This window comes from Xenopus laevis, chromosome 2L (assembly GCF_017654675.1).
Source record: "Xenopus laevis strain J_2021 chromosome 2L, Xenopus_laevis_v10.1, whole genome shotgun sequence".
NCBI classification, from domain to species: domain Eukaryota; kingdom Metazoa; phylum Chordata; class Amphibia; order Anura; family Pipidae; genus Xenopus; species Xenopus laevis.
This window is the reverse complement of record NC_054373.1, coordinates 68,551,725-68,559,504: the sequence shown is the minus strand read 5'-3', so window position 1 is coordinate 68,559,504 and position 7,780 is coordinate 68,551,725.

Sequence of the window (7,780 nt, the reverse complement as noted above, 5' to 3'; positions counted from 1 at the left end):
TAAGAGAGAAGAGCTCCCTTGCTTTTTAAAAATCAAATACTTTCTACCCACCTGACTGGTGAATCAAAATCACCATTTTTAGTTCCTTGTTCTGGCAACACATTAAGCAGTGCTAGCCACAGCAGCAATGTATGTTCCTAAAATAGAGTCAAATCAACAAATAGGTAAGATTTTCACTTCCAGTCAGCCCAGACAATAATGGAAATACAATTCTACAATTTATATAGTTAATTAGGAACGATGGGTTACTGTACATTATAATGACCAAATTAAGATCTCTCATACAAGAGATGTTTCAATCATGTTATTGCTTGGTGATTCCAAGCAAACTATTCTATTTTTAGCAGAATTTGATGTCTTAGTATAAACTATTTATCTGTTTTCACTTTCAAATAAAACAACTATAGTAACACAGTAGATAAGGCTGAAAAAACATGTCCATAAAGTTCAACTAAGAAACCCCCACCTAACTGCTAGTTGATGCAGAGGAAGGCAAAAGGCCCTCATCAGAAGCCTCTTCAATTTGCCTCAGAGATGGATAAATTGATTCCTGATTCCAAGATGGAAATCAGAGCCATTCCTAGATCAACTTATTTAGTCACTTTCTAAAAAGGAATCTCTTTTTAAACTATCAAATGTATCTTTAGGAATAGAATTCCATAACTTCACAGCTCCCAAGGTTGGTGAGGCTAGACTTGATTGGGTTGTAGATATCTGGGCTACAAATAGATGTTTGAATTGCAAAAAAACATTTGGTTGATCTGTGTGTGTTGATTATTCTTTAGCAATTGCTTTCTATTTCTAAGTTAGCTTTCTGTTTTGGTGTCCTGCAAGGTTTAGAATACTAGATCTGGGCCATCTCATAAATGTAAGATGCTGTTATAAGTGATGGAGTTAGGAATTTGCCCAGAGATGGAGATCTGGTGACCAAAGTGGAGGCTCTAGAATGTACACTGGTGCTACAATTTTCCATGCTATATAGGGTTAACGATAATTTGGTGTTTAATTTGTAAGTCAATTAGTTTCAAATATGGCATACTGTACATTTTAGAGTTTCTTTGGAACCAACCAGTGTAGCCTGCAGTTAGGGTTCCTGAAATCCAGAGACCCTAAACCACCAGGCTATATAGTATATTTGCAAGGCCAGAAACTATGAGTCTAAATCTAGGGTCCAAGCCTTCCAATGCAATTGGCCCTAGCAGGGGGGGGGGGGAGTTATCTGGCCTTAAACAGATTAATATATGTTTGTATAATAATACATATTTTCAATATTAGTTAAAGAGGAACTCCAGCTTCCAAACCAAAATTTGATAAAGAGGCCCACATAACACAGAAACCCCTAATATATACATCACAGTTACCGGTTTCTTCAAAAAGTATGAATAAATGTAATTTTCTATGCTGCAATCCAGCTAGTTAACAGTTCTTCTCTTTCTGCATGATTTGAAACCCTGCCACGGAAGGAGGAACTTAAACACTGATGTTACAAATTGTAATAACTTCTCCACATCTTACAGACATCATGCAGGAACTACATAACCCACAATGCATTGTAATGTGATGTTCAGTTCCTTATTGAAATCACGTGTGCAGGGAATTGTGGGGTTTGGAGGATGCAGGTTAAAGACAGGACAGCTGGCTGCTGATACAAAGTAACAGTAGTCAGCCAGCTCAGCAAATAAGTCAGAAAGATCAGTAGAAGAGCAGGGGACTAGGCTTAGGGAACTGTCAGAAACGATTAAAAATCACAAAGAGTCTGCATATTTTTTAATTGATGTATATTGCAAAGTTACTTGAAATTATGTTTACTTTGAAAAGACTTAAAGGGATACTGTCGTGGAAAAACATGTTTTTTTACAAAATGTATCAGTTAATAGTGCTACTACAGCAGAATCCTGCATTGAAATCCGTTTTTCAAAACAAGAAATGGATTTTTTTATATCTAATTTTTAAAATTTGCTATGGGGCTAGACATTTTGACATTTCCCAGCTGCCCTCAGGTCATGTGACTTGTGCTCTGATAAACTTCAGTCACACTTTACTGCTGCACTGCAAGTTGGAGTGATGTCATTACCCCTCCCTCCTACAAGCTGCTGTAATGTAAATAGAGCCTTGTCTGTTGAGCCTGTCAATTGAACAATAGGCAGGAATCAAGATAAGCTCTCACTGACACCACTTCAGAAGGACTGAAATAAGATAGTCCTGTGATCACTGCCCCCACTTACGTTTCAAAAATAAATATATATATATATATATATATATATATATATATATAAAGTGGTGTGAAAAACTATTTGCCCCCTTCCTGATTTCTTATTCTTTTGCATGTTTGTCACACTTAAATGTTTCTGCTCATCAAAAACCGTTAACTATTAGTCAAAGATAACATAATTGAACACAAAATGCAGTTTTTAAATGAAGGTTTACGTTATTAAGGAAGAAAAAAAACTCCAAATCTACATGGGCCTGTGTGAAAAAGTGATTGCCCCCCTTGTTAAAAAATAACAACTGTGGTTTATCACACCTGAGTTCAATTTCAAAGGTTATAAAGCCATTTCTAAAGCTTTGGGACTCCAGCGAACCACAGTGAGAGCCATTATCCACAAATTTCAAAAACATGGAACAGTGGTGAACCTTCCCAGGAGTGGCCGGCCCACCAAAATTACCCCAAGAGCGCAGAGACAACTCATCCGAGAGGCCACAAAAGACCCCAGGACAACATCTAAAGAACTGCAGGCCTCACTTGCCTCAATTAAGGTCAGTGTTCACGACTCCACCATAAGAAAGAGACTGGGCAAAACCGGCCTGCATGGCAGATTTCCAAGGCGCAAACCACTTTTAAGCAAAAATAACATTAAGGCTCGTCTCAATTTTGCTAAAAAACATCTCAATGATTGCCAAGATTTTTGGGAAAATACCTTGTGGACCGACGAGACAAAAGTTGAACTTTTTGGAAGGTGTGTGTCCCTTTACATCTGGCGTAAAAGTAACACAGCATTTCAGAAAAAGAACATCATGCCAACAGTAAAATATGGTGGTAGTAGTGTAATGGTCTGGGGTTGTTTTGCTGCTTCAGGACCTGGAAGACTTGCTGTGATAGATGGAACCATGAATTCTACTGTCTACCAAAAAATCCTGAAGGAGAATGTCCGGCCCTCTGTTCGTCAACTCAAGCTGAAGCGATCTTGGGTGCTACAGCAGGACAATGACCCAAACCACACCAGCAAATCCACCTCTGAATGGCTGAAGAAAAACAAAATGAAGACTTTGGAGTGGCCTAGTCAAAGTCCTGACCTGAATCCTATTGAGATGTTGTGGCATGACCTTAAAAAGGCGGTTCATGCTAGAAAACCCTCAAATAAAGCTGAATTACAACAATTCTGCAAAGATGAGTGGGCCAAAATTCCTCCAGAGCGCTGTAAAAGACTCGTTGCAAGTTATGGCAAACGCTTGATTGCAGTTATTGCTGCTAAGGGTGGCCCAACCAGTTGTTAGGTTCAGGGGGCAATTACTTTTTCGCACAGGTTTGGATTTCTTTTCTCCCTAAATAATAAAAACCCTCATTTAAAAACTGCATTTTGTGTTTACTTGTGTTATCTTTGACTAATAGTTAAATGTGTTTGATGATCAGAAACATTTTGTGTGACAAACATGCAAAAGAAATCAGGAAGGGGGGCAAATAGTTTTTCACACCACTGTATATATATATATATGTATGTATATAACACGATGGATCAGCACACACTGTAATTTTGCGAAGCAATAGTGTTTATTTCATACAAAACACATTTTAATCCGACGTTTCGGTCCCACCTGGGGACCTTTTTCAAGGATAATGTGGTGTAACAAAAAAATGGTTTAAATACCCACCCCCTGAGTGAATAATGGCGCCAAACATGACGTCATGCAGTGAATTGCAAAGTGTAATTCGAGTCCATAAGGTCTTGTGTCCATCTGATTCATTTGAAGAACATAGTGTAGTTATTCCAGTTCGCCACTGGGTGTCAGTGTTCACATTGTTTTATCAAGTCAATGGAATGCTGATAGTGATTGGAAAAAGGATACATATATAGTTACAAAAAACTTTCTGATGTAGACAAGCAATCAGAGAAAGCAACAATTACTTACAGAGTAGGAAGTGTTCAATTCAAACCCAGAGATATACATTATCTGTAAGTCAGAAAGAAACAGGTGGGTGTTGAAAACATGTATAGCTCAGCATAGCACAATCGCAAGAAAAAGCAAAGATTAATTATGTCAGAAAGCAATTCAATTGGAGTTGTCCATTCAGACCCTTAGGTGTCACGCAATCTAATTCATATATCCAAAAAGCCTCCCTTTTCAGTAGTAGTTTTTCCAGATCCCCTCCTCTGGGGGGCTTTATTATTCGATCGATAGGCATGCACTTAAACTGGGATGGATTGTGTCCTGCTTCCCGCCAGTGTTTGGCCACTGGTTGTTGGGCAATGTCTTGTTTACCAGGATCTACTTTACGGCTGGTGTCTAATGCTGCCCTGATACTTGCACGGTGCATGTTAATCCTATCCTTAAGTGGCCTAATAGTTTTACCACAGTAAATTAGGCCACATGGGCATTTGATGATATAAACCACCATGGGGGAGGTGCAGGTTAACCTATGTTTAACAAGATATTTTTTGCCAGTCCTTGGGTGCCTAAATTCTGGCCCTAATATCAATGTGCCACATACCACACATCCTGTGCATTTGTACACACCTGGACGGGTACTTAGAAAATGTTGGGCTTGGGGCTGGGTATACTTGCTCACAGGGTCTGATGGACTAAGATACTCCTTTAGATTGGTGTTCCTAGAGTAGCTGAATCTAGGTTTACGAGGGACTTTATTCCCGATGTCTTCATCATTGGACACTATCTCCCAGTGTTTGAGTACGGACTTCCTTGTGTCGCTACTATAGGGATTATATGTGCTGACATAGTACATATCATTGCTGTCGTTGGTCCTAGTTTGGTTGGCATTGGGGTTTAACAAATCCTCCTGTTTCATGGCCAGAACTGAGTTGATGGTTTTACTGATTAGTGTGGTAGGATATCCTCTATCCAAAAATTTTTGTCCCATTTTTTTCAGATCCACCTCTTTTTGTTTGGGGTCACTGTCAATACGAGCTACTCTCAACATTTGGGACTTGGGAAGTGATTCGATGAGGTGCCTAGGATGATGGCTTGTGTAATGTAGCAGCGTATTCCTATCGGTTTCTTTAGTGTACAGTCGTGTGTACAATCCCTTGTTGAATTTATATAGTTGAACATCAAGGAAATTAATCTCCTGTGCACTGTAATTCAGAGTAAATTTAACAGGCGTATCAAGTTTGTTGAGATAATCTACATACAATTCCAGTTGTTCAGATGTGCCCGTCCATAAAAAGAAAATATCGTCTATGTAGCGCCGAAAAAAGCTACCATGCGTACGAAACATCTCGTGGCCATATATGTGCTTGTTTTCAAACTCATACATGAAGGCATTCGCATAGGCTGGCGCTACCCTTGAACCCATCGCAGTTCCTGTGCGTTGTAAATAGAATTGGCTCTCAAATTTGAAATAATTTCTCCGAAGGACAAAATTAAGCAACGCTAATGTGTATTCAATTGGTGGGCCATTGTAACTGGAATTGTTTGCTATAAGATTCCCAACCGCTGCAACACCTGAGTCATGCGGTATACAAGTGTACAGATTTTGTACATCCATGGTGACCAGCAACAAATCATCAACTTGCATATCAATGCTTTTAACGACATTCAAGAAATCGGTGGTATCTTTAAGATAACTGCTTATGGTAACAATGCATGGCTGTAGTAAAACATCTAAATACTGGGCTATTTTCTCATTCAATGACCCAGTAGAGGCTATGATCGGTCTGCCTGGGGGTCTTTCCAAGTTTTTATGTATCTTGGGCAGTGTATAGATTACGGGCAATGTTGGATAATTAGGGATTAAATATCCACCCATTTCCTTGAAGAGATAACCTTGTGATATACCCATATCTATTAGGGCCTTCAGTTCATCTTTGAATTTGCTTGTGGGGTCAAACGTGAGTTTCTCGTAATTTGCAGTATTAGATAATTGCATTAATAATTCATTTCTATAGTAACTGTAATTCATAATTACTATAGCTCCCCCCTTGTCTGCATTTTTAATGATTATCTCTCTATTAGATTTTAGGGATTCCATAGCCTCTTTTTCTGCTGGGCTAAAATTGCCCCTCCATTTCCTGTTGTTGTGATAGCACTCTAATGCATTGTTGTTTAACAACCTGTGAAAAATCTTAAGGGAAGTATTGTTACTAGGAGGATCAAAAGTACTGGCAGGTTTAAACCGATTGTCATTTGCTGTTGTGCTTAGTTCTGTATCCGAGTCTCTCCTTCCCCCCTCTACTAACTGTACATCCTCCCCACATGTTGCAACATCTGAAAAATGTTCCCGCAGCCTTAGTTGACGTGTGAATTTGAAATTATCCACTACGTGTTTGAAGGGGTGATTACTCACCATTGGGACGAAACTCAATCCTCTGCGTAGTACTGCCATCTCTGTGGGGGTCGGCGTGTATGTGGAGAGGTTGAAGATCATGTTCGCTTCTCCCGCTGTTTGATCTGCTGCTGCTGCTGCTGGGCGCGTGTGGTGACCGGCGTGCTTCCTGCCGCCCCTGCGGGTGGCTTGCCCGGGTCTCTGGCGCCGGTCTTTCGGCCTAAAAAAGACGAAGGAGTAGTTGCTGGCGTGGGAGGGGATGCGCCGCGTCCGGCGAGGTCTCTCTGCGAGCCGCTCTCAGGTTCGCTATCAGATCCGCTTCCTCCGTGCTGGTATCCCAGGGGTCTTTGCGGTCGGCGAACTCCTCCCCTTCTCTTAAAGGGACTGCTACCCGATAGCCAACGATACACTCTAGACTCCCTGTAGTCTAGGTTAACTCTTAGCCGCTTTGAATTTTTAAAGGACAAGATATCAGCCCTATATTTAGTGATCTGGTCCTGTAGACGTCCCTGCCAGTCGGTGTCCTTATCCGCTGCAATTGAATTGCTTTCTGACATAATTAATCTTTGCTTTTTCTTGCGATTGTGCTATGCTGAGCTATACATGTTTTCAACACCCACCTGTTTCTTTCTGACTTACAGATAATGTATATCTCTGGGTTTGAATTGAACACTTCCTACTCTGTAAGTAATTGTTGCTTTCTCTGATTGCTTGTCTACATCAGAAAGTTTTTTGTAACTATATATGTATCCTTTTTCCAATCACTATCAGCATTCCATTGACTTGATAAAACAATGTGAACACTGACACCCAGTGGCGAACTGGAATAACTACACTATGTTCTTCAAATGAATCAGATGGACACAAGACCTTATGGACTCGAATTACACTTTGCAATTCACTGCATGACGTCATGTTTGGCGCCATTATTCACTCAGGGGGTGGGTATTTAAACCATTTTTTTGTTACACCACATTATCCTTGAAAAAGGTCCCCAGGTGGGACCGAAACGTCGGATTAAAATGTGTTTTGTATGAAATAAACACTATTGCTTCGCAAAATTACAGTGTGTGCTGATCCATCGTGTTATATACATGCCTACCTTTGATCGTGCACTACTGGAAACATCGGTTTGAGTGCTGGTACTGTGGGACTCTATATATGTATGTATATATGTGTGTGTGTGTATATATATATATATATACACACACACACACAATTCATTTTGGACACTGGAAAAAATATTTTATATAGATAGTTTATTATATTTGTTTACACAAA